Source organism: Eriocheir sinensis, unplaced genomic scaffold (genome assembly GCF_024679095.1).
Source record: "Eriocheir sinensis breed Jianghai 21 unplaced genomic scaffold, ASM2467909v1 Scaffold45, whole genome shotgun sequence".
NCBI classification, from domain to species: Eukaryota; Metazoa; Arthropoda; class Malacostraca; order Decapoda; family Varunidae; genus Eriocheir; species Eriocheir sinensis.
Genome location: NW_026111776.1, coordinates 559,440 through 568,991, shown reverse-complemented (window position 1 = coordinate 568,991; position 9,552 = coordinate 559,440).

Genomic DNA, 9,552 nt, shown 5'->3' with positions numbered 1-9,552 from the left:
TCTCGCCATTCATGTCAATGGCATCTTCATCACTGACATTTTCAATTGGCTCTTCTATCTCGCCATTCATGTCAATGGCATCTTCATCACTGACATTTTCAAATGGCTTTTCTATCTCGTCATTCATGCCAATGGCATCTTCATCACTGACATTTTCAAGTGGCTCTTCTATCTCGTCATTCATGTCAATGGCATCTTCATCACTGGCATTTTCAATTGGCTCTTCTATCTCGCCATTCATGTCAATGGCATCTTCATCACTGACATTTTCAATAGGCTCTTCTATCTCGTCATTCATGCCAATGGCATCTTCATCACTGACATTTTCAATTGGCTCTTCTATCTCGCCATTCATGTCAATGGCATCCTCATCACTGGCATTTTCAATTGGCTCTTCTATCTCGCCATTCATGTCAATGGCATCTTCATCGTTGACATTTTCAATTGTCTCTTCTATCTCGTCATTCATACCAATGGCATCTTCATCGTTGACATTTTCAATTGTCTTTTCTATCTCGTCATGCATGCCAATGGCATCTTCATCGTTGACATTTTCAATTGTCTCTTCTATCTCGTCATTCATGCCAATGGCATCTTCATCGTTGACATTTTCAATTGTCTCTTCTATCTCGTCATTCATGCCAATGGCATCTTCATCACTGACATTTTCAATTGGCTCTTCTATCTTGCCATTCATGTCAATGGCATCTTCATCACTGACATTTTCAATTGTCTTTTCCATTTCGTCATTCATGTCAATGGCATCTTCATCACTGACATTTTCAATTGTCTTTTCCATTTCGTCATTCATGTCAATGGCATCTTCATCACTGACATTTTCAATTGTCTTTTCCATTTCGTCATTCATGTCAATGGCATCTTCATCACTGACATTTTCAATTGGCTCTTCTGTCTCGCCATTCATGTCAATGGCATCTTCATCACTGACATTTTCAATTGGCTCTTCTATCTCGCCATTCATGTCAATGGCATCTTCATCACTGACATTTTCAATTGTCTCTTCTATCTCGTCATTCATGCCAATGGCATCTTCATCGTTGACATTTTCAATTGTCTCTTCTATCTCGTCATTCAACATTCATGCCAATGGCATCTTCATCACTGACATTTTCAATTGTCTTTTCCATTTCGTCATTCATGTCAATGGCATCTTCATCACTGACATTTTCAATTGGCTCTTCTATCTCGCCATTCATGTCAATGGCATCTTCATCACTGACATTTTCAATTGTCTTTTCCATTTCGTCATTCATGTCAATGGCATCTTCATCAATGACATTTTCAATTGGCTCTTCTATCTCGCCATTCACGTCAATGGCATCTTCATCACTGACATTTTCAATTGGCTCTTCTATCTCGCCATTCATGTCAATGGCATCTTCATCACTGACATTTTCAATTGTCTTTTCCATTTCGTCATTCATGTCAATGGCATCTTCATCAATGACATTTTCAATTGGCTCTTCTATCTCGCCATTCACGTCAATGGCATCTTCATCACTGACATTTTCAATTGTCTTTTCCATTTCGTCATTCATGTCAATGGCATCTTCATCAATGACATTTTCAATTGGCTCTTCTATCTCGCCATTCACGTCAATGGCATCTTCATCACTGACATTTTCAATTGGCTCTTCTATCTCGCCATTCATGTCAATGGCATCTTCATCACTGACATTTTCAATTGTCTTTTCCATTTCGTCATTCATGTCAATGGCATCTTCATCACTGACATTTTCAATTGTCTCTTCTATCTCGTCATTCATGCCAATGGCATCTTCATCGTTGACATTTTCAATTGGTTCTTTTGTCTCGCCATTCATGTCAATGGCATCTTCATCACTGACATTTTCAATTGTCTCTTCTATCTCGTCATTCATGCCAATGGCATCTTCATCGTTGACATTTTCAATTGGTTCTTCTGTCTCGCCATTCATGTCAATGGCATCTTCATCACTGACATTTTCAATTGTCTCTTCTATCTCGCCATTCATGTCAATGGCATCTTCATCACTGACATTTTCAATTGTCTTTTCCATTTCGTCATTCATGTCAATGGCATCTTCATCACTGACATTTTCAATTGTCTTTTCCATTTCGTCATTCATGTCAATGGCATCTTCATCACTGACATTTTCAATTGGCTTTTCTATCTCGTCATTCATGCCAATGGCATCTTCATCGTTGACATTTTCAATTGGCTTTTCTATCTCGTCATTCATGCCAATGGCATCTTCATCACTGACATTTTCACTTGGCTCTTCTATCTCGTCATTCATGCCATTCAGCCTTGAGCTCTCCTGTTCCTTCCTCGCCATTTCTTGTGCCTGGATAACCCTATGCAGGGCGGCAGCTTCCTGGCGTGTTTTCTGGAGGGAGGAGGCAAGGAGAGCATTTTCCAGCCGGAGGTGTTCGCCGGCCCTTCGGTCCCTCTCCAGGGCAGCACGCAGCGGGAACGTTTCGTCCAGCAGTCCTGTGTGCTGCCGCTGAAGGGCGTGATCCTCCTCCAGGGTGGCGTACTGGGTGGCGAAGACCAAATGCCTGCCCAGTAGCTCCTGGTGGCGCTCCTGCAGCTGGAGGAGTCTCTGGCCCTGGGATTCCAAGGCCTTCCGCCAACTGTCCTGCTGCTGCAGGAGGCTTGTGAGGACCTCCTGATGTGCATTGCTCCTGCCCCGAAGGGCGACGGCGTCCTGTAGGCATAACCGGGCTATGCCCAGCAGCCTGGTCCTCTCTGACGCGTACGGACTTGTCGGGAAAAGGGAGGACCCGTCCGGGCGCGGGACGTCGCCCTTACTGTCCTCATTCTTGGCGAGGCCAACGGGTGCAATGACCCAGGACTCCTGGGCCAAGGTGGTCATCCATGACCAGCAGAGGAGGGCGAGGACCTGAACTAGACGCATAATGAAAGAGCAAGTGGAGCAACTGGAAATGAAAATAAGTGAGTGAGAGGGTGAGAAACAGAGAGAGCGAAAGAGGGATACGTGCCTGACACCGAAGACCGCATGAAAATAGGGCGATTTTGTGGAGAATAACTGTAGGGGAACAAAATAGACTTCAAGAAATGAGGAAAGATAAGTGAAGGATATGGGAGAGGGGAGGAGCAGGCAGTGTAAAGAAGAAATAGGAGATGGGAAGAGAGAGACTTCAAACTTACTTCAGACACACCAACACACGACCTGGTCGGGCCGGCACACCTGTCCAACGCTTACCTGTCTGTCCTTCGTTTTCTTCCTCCAATCTTCTGTTCTTCCATTTATTTTCTCATCTCTCCATCTCTCCCTCCTCCTTTCTCCATCTCTTCCTTCGTTCCTCCTTTCCTCCCTCCATCCCTCCTTTTCTCCCTCCAATTCTTTTCTCTTCTCTCCTCTCCTCACGCCCTCCTTTCTTGGCAAATTTCACAGTCCCGCAAAAGAATAGCGTCGGACATTAATACTCTCTTGTTAAATCCGCAAAAATTATTCCGCGTTGGCTGCGTCCGGGAAAAGCTTTTGATATACCGACGCCCGTAAACTGGGGGAAGATGTGTATTAGCGTTGATCTCTCTCTCTCTCTCTCTCTCTCTCTCTCTCTCTCTCTCTCTCTCTCTCTCTTTCATTTTTTTTTCTTTCACTGTCTTTCTCTTCCTTCCATAAATGTTATCTCTTGTTCTTTTTCTTAATTCTTGTTCATTTCTTTACTCATTCTTTTTTTTTTATTTCTTTTAAATGTTTCATTTTCTTTGATCACTTTCTTTTCTGTTTACTTACTTCATGGTCTTTCTTTCTTATTTCCTTCCTTCCTTCTCTCAGTCATTCCTCCCTTTCTTTCTTCCTTCATTCATCTCCTTCTTTCTTTCTTCCTTCCTTTCTTTATTTTTCTCTTTCTTTACTCCGCCCATCTACACAAAGGCTGTCTCACACACGCACGCACGCACACACACACACACACACACACACACACACACACACACACACACACACACACACACACACACACACACCTGGACTAATTTAGAGGCAGGTATGCACGCCTCTCATCACCAGGTGTACGCTGCCGACCTTCCTTTCTTCCTTCCTTCCCGCCGCTATTGTACTGAAATGAGCGGCCCCACCACAGACCCCATCCCTGCCGCGCCCGCCTCAAACATCTATCCTCTTGCTTCCCTTACTAATCGTCTTTGTCCTCGTCGGTGTCTTTTTACTGGTCTTCGTTTTCACCCTCGTCAGACTTCCTTTCTTATCCTGATACTTGTCTTTCTGTTCGTCCTCGTCCTCTGCCTCGTCAGCGTTCTCTTACTCTAGTCATCGTTTTCAATCTTTGGCTACATCTTTTCCTCGTTAGACTATTTTACCCTCGTCCTCGTCTTCGAATGCGTTCTCGTTTTCATCTTTGTGAGCCTTCTTTTTGTCCTCCTCCTCGTCTTTTTTTTTCTCTTCTACCTACTTCTGCTCCTCTGCTCTTTCTGCTCCTCTTCTTCCCTCCTCTCTGTTCTCCTGTCCTTCCTTCTACTTCTCTTCTCCCTATTTTTTATCCTGTTCCCCTTCTACTCTTCCTTTTATGCTCTTCTACTCTTCCTCCTAGTCTCCTCTCCCTATTTCTGGTCCTGCTATTTCTCCTAATCCTCGTTGCTTTCTTTCTGTTCTCCTGTTACTTCTCTAGTTTCTCCTACTTATTTTGCTTCTTCTTCTTCTTCTTCTTCTTCTTCTTCTTCTTCTTCTTCTTCTTCTTCTTCTTCTTCTTCTTCTTCTTCTTCTTCTTCTTCTTCTTCTCCTACTTCTTCTTCTCCTACTTCTTCTTCTTCCTCTTCTTCTTCTTCTTCTTCTTCTTCTTCTTCTTCTTCTTCCAAATCGTCCTTGTCGCCCTCGTCGTTCCTGCTAGTTATCTCCTTCCTCTTTCCCCCTCGCCCCTCTCCTCCTCCTTCTCCTCCTCGTCCATATCAAATTAACACACGGGTCATTTATAACTTCAAAGAGGCCATTACTGTTCTCAAAAGCACCGGAGGAAAAAAACTTACAATGACGATTACTTTTGTCTTTCAATATCAAATAAATACCAGACGCGGAGGCATTTATTTATACACGGGCGAATCGGAATCACTTTGAGAATCACAACAATAAACAGAAGCGAGGAGAAGCTGTACCCAGGATGTCGTGGTGGCCGCGTTGTTAGTACGTATATATCGAATGGAATCGTGGGCTGTATTTTTTTCATCATTTATTTCTTTAACTGTTGCTACTTGGGCTTCGTGGAGGAATGTGTGATTGGTAAAGGAGGATATTCGCAAAGGAACATATGACTAGCAAAGGAACATATCATAACATACCTATTTATTGATGTGTTTTAGTTGCACTCCATTATATATCAGTGGCCAGGAGAAAACCTAAACATACATATACCACGGGGCTACATAATTATCACATTCCTGCTCTCCAATATCGAACGTTGGATCGTTACCAAGTTAAAGAATCAGTACTAAGGATCTGAGGAGCTGAGGGCGAATCGTGACCCAGACAATGAGCTACGATGACTGTTCGCCCTCGACCTCCTGATAACATATAACGATCCAAATTCTCATAACTAAATTTAGGTGTTTTGTGGTATAAAAATAGACCGAGGACATTATGAGTAAAAGACGGAGTTAGAATGCTGATCAAGATTTTCCTAATTACCAAATATACGTGTTCTGTGGTATTAAGAAAGACATCATAGGTAAGAGAGGGGAAAATTCCCGCATCAAACTGCCCTAGTAATAAGTACCAGAGAGTAATTTTAATCCTCCCTTTTACAAGAGCTAAAGTTATAGGGAGGAGGAAAGATCGTCCGAGGGAGGCTGACGACCGGTTTTTATGATTGTTATATTCAACAATAATGACTTACGACGAAAAGAATTATTAGTTGCCTTCATTACATTGCCAATCATATTATAAAACACATTATGATAGAAAATTCTCTCTCTCTCTCTCTCTCTCTCTCTCTCTCTCTCTCTCTCTCTCTCTCTCTCTCTCTCTCTCTCTCTCTCTCTCTCTCTCTCTCTCTCTCTCTCTCTCTCTCTCTCTCTCTCTCTCTCTCTCTCTCTCTCTCTCTCTCTCTCTCTCTCTCTCTCTCTCTCTCTCTCTCTCTCTCGTCACGCTATCTTCGCAGCACGAAACACTTTTTCTGTCAGTCTTATAATATTCTGGTTATCCACGTCTTGTAACTGAAAAATAATGAATAAATTAGGGCAAGGTCTGCAACATGCTGTGCCCGATTATCATCCTTACCCGACCCTTTGGTAAAATGTTATTCCCGAAAAACGATACAACACGGCCTCTGAAACTCACAAAAGGCAAGACCCAAGAAAAGCCTGAGAGCAAGTTCACGCCTCAGGATACACGGGCCAGGTGGCAGCACGCGTCTCAGGGTCAGGCCACCGCTGCTAATAAGAGCGGCGCCGCTAATTTGGAGAGACTAACGCTAATTATTGGGGGCGGGGATGAGGGGGGCCTCAGGGGCTGTGTGGCGGGCAGGTGCATGGGCCTTTCCGTGTTTCTCAGTGCTTTATGGAAGAGGAGGAAGAAGAAGGAGGAGAAGGAGAGAAGGAAGGAGGACGAGGACAAAGAGGTGGAGGAGGAGGAAGGAGGACGAGGAGGAGGCGGAGGAGGAGATGAGACAGGATGACGATGATGGTGATGGTGGTGGTGATGATGATGATGATGATGATGATGAGGAGGAGGAGAGAAAAAAAAGAGATAGTACTCGATCTCTTCCCTAACACACCCATTATACATTATATCACGACACACACACACACGCACATTGCACACATGATTCACGACACACACATGTCCGCGCCGCACCATCTCGCTGCCCACACACGCGCGAGATAAACCTTCCTGCCAGGGCCACTCTAGCCACGGTTGATTAATGATACAGAACAAAGTATTAAATCTCTCGCCCTCTCCCTCTCTCCCTCTTAGAAAACAAGGACGCTTCTGACGGCTACTTGTCTGATGTTTAAGCTTGTCTTGGGGCTTTCGTGGAGGCGTCCCAACAGCTGCCGTGACGAAGCATACACTATAAAAAGGAAAACAATCTTGCAGGAGTAATATAATAAAAAAAATGATTGATTAATTTGGGTATCAAGTCATGGCGCAGGAACTACAGTGGTCATATGGCGCTGAATATATTTAATAGCAACCTACATATGCGATTTATATACAGTTAAAGGTTGATGTACAAAAAAAATCGAAAATAATGAAAACTTAACTAAAAATATTCTCTCATCAAACAAAGACACTTACTTATGATAGCTGAACTAACACGTTCGTCTCCCGTTGTCATTTTCAAACTGGCATCATTGCAACTCCAGTGACGCAACGCACAAAAAATAAAATGAATATAATGAATATATGATGAAAACAAAAACATCATTCTTCTTTTCGTACAAACAAGGACGCCAAGACAGCTACTTTAAATTGTCCATCCATCAGCTTAGTAGTACCTCTAAAAACAGCTGTCCTTCCTTTTACAGTAATTCCTCCTCCCTTGTGCCACTTAGAATCTTTTTAGAAGGGAGAACAATCAAGACATTTTCGGGGCTCCATTTGGTAATTCATATTTGTAAACCACTTGCGTCATATGTACAGGAGCTTTGTTGTACCGCAGCTTCCTTATTACCCCCTAAAAAGAGTAAAGGCTAATAGATATATAAATCACAACACAAAAATATATGCGATTTAAAAACAGGGCCTTCCGTTTCCCTTCCCTACTCTTCTTGCCTCTTCTTCTGTCTGTCATTTAATCTTCACTCTAGTTTGATGTGCTTTCGTTTACCGCAAAAGAAATAATGGAGGAAACAAAGCAAAGCGAAGTATAAAAAAAGAAGCCTTGTTTTGAGTCTCCTTTTCCTACTCTTTCCTTCTTCTCCTTCTCCTGCTCATCCGTTCTTCACGCATTTCTTCTTTTATTTTCCTTTCCATTCCGTCCTCCACCACCACCCCCATCTTTTTCTTCTCCTCCCCTCCCACCACCACTACTCCCCACCTTCTCACAACCCCCGCCCCCTTTTCTTCCTTCCCTTCCTTCTCCTGCTCATCCGTTCTTCACATTTTCTTTTTATTTTCCTTTTCCGTCCTCCACCACCACCCCAACTTTTTCTTCTCCCCTCCACCACCACTACTCCCACCTTCTCACAACCCCACCCCTCTTCTTCCTTCCTTCTCCTGTTCATCCGTTCTTCAAATTTTCTTTTTATTTTCCTTTCCATTCCGTCCTTCACCACCACCCCCAACTTTTTCTTCTTTTCCCCCTCCTCCATCACCACCACCACCACCTCTTCTGTCTATTCCTCCCCCTCCTTCTCCTCCTAAAGCGTCGGCTCGGTGCACACCGTATTTGTCTCCCTATATAAATTTCATCCCGCGGCCGTAAACGGCCGCCGACCATTGTTCACGCCGCTGCCTTCCCTTGAAATGTAGTAGCGCTCAGGTGGTCACCGGGAAGGTAATTAATCCAGGTGTGTGTGCCCTCACCTGGGATGGAAGACGAGGACGGGACGATGACTAAGGAGGAGATGGAGGGGAGGAGGAGGAGGAAGACCAGAAACGGCTTACAGGTGGAGAGGATCTATAGGTGTGTGTGTGTGTGTGTGTGTGTGTGTGTGTGTGTGTGTGTGTGTGTGTGTGTGTGTGTGTGTGTGTGTGTGTGTGTGTGTGTGTGTGTGTCTCTCTCTCTCTCTCTCTCTCTCTCTCTCTCTCTCTCTCTCTCTCTCTCTCTCTCTCTCTCTCTCTCTCTCTCTCTCTCTCTCTCTCTCTCTCTCTCTCTCTCTCTCTCTCTCTCTCTCTCTCTCTCTCTCTCTCTCTCTCTCTCTCTCTCTCTCTCTCTCTCTCTCTCTCGTGCTAAGGAGAGTGTTGACAAGCAATGAATAATCGTATTTAGTAGATAAGAAAATTAAATCTTGGAGAGAGAGAGAGACGAAAGAAAAAAATGGACCATTAATGTCTACGTCTTGTCAGGACAGCACACGGCCACTCCATCACCAGAAGACGAGGAGGAAACGGGAGTCGAGAGAGGCAAGGAGACAGAAAAGGTGAAGAGAGGCGAAAAGATACAGGAAATAGAGGAGAGGCGAAGAGATTAAAGGAGGTGAGGAGAGGCGAGGAGATGAGAGTTGAGGAGAGGAGGAAATGCAGGGAGTTGAGGAGAGGCGAGGAGATACTTGGAGTCTAGGAGAGGCGAGGAGATAGAAAGAGATGAAGAGAGGCGAAAAGATACAGAAAAAAAGAGAGAAGAGATAAAAGGAGGTGAAGAGAGGCGAGAAGAAGAGAGCTGAGGAGAGGAGGGATATGCAGTGAGTTGAGGAGAGGCGAGGAGATACAAGGAGTCGGGAAGAGACGAGGAGATAGAAAGTGGCATAGCTGGGCGTTATCGCGATAAGTTATCGCGATACTTTATCGCTGATAACAAAATCAGGTTATCGGCCATCCGCTACTTATTTTAAAATATATCGGTATCTTCGTTACTTTTGTAACCAAGCTAGCGATAATCGCTACTTTTTCCCGCCTTTCAGAAAAA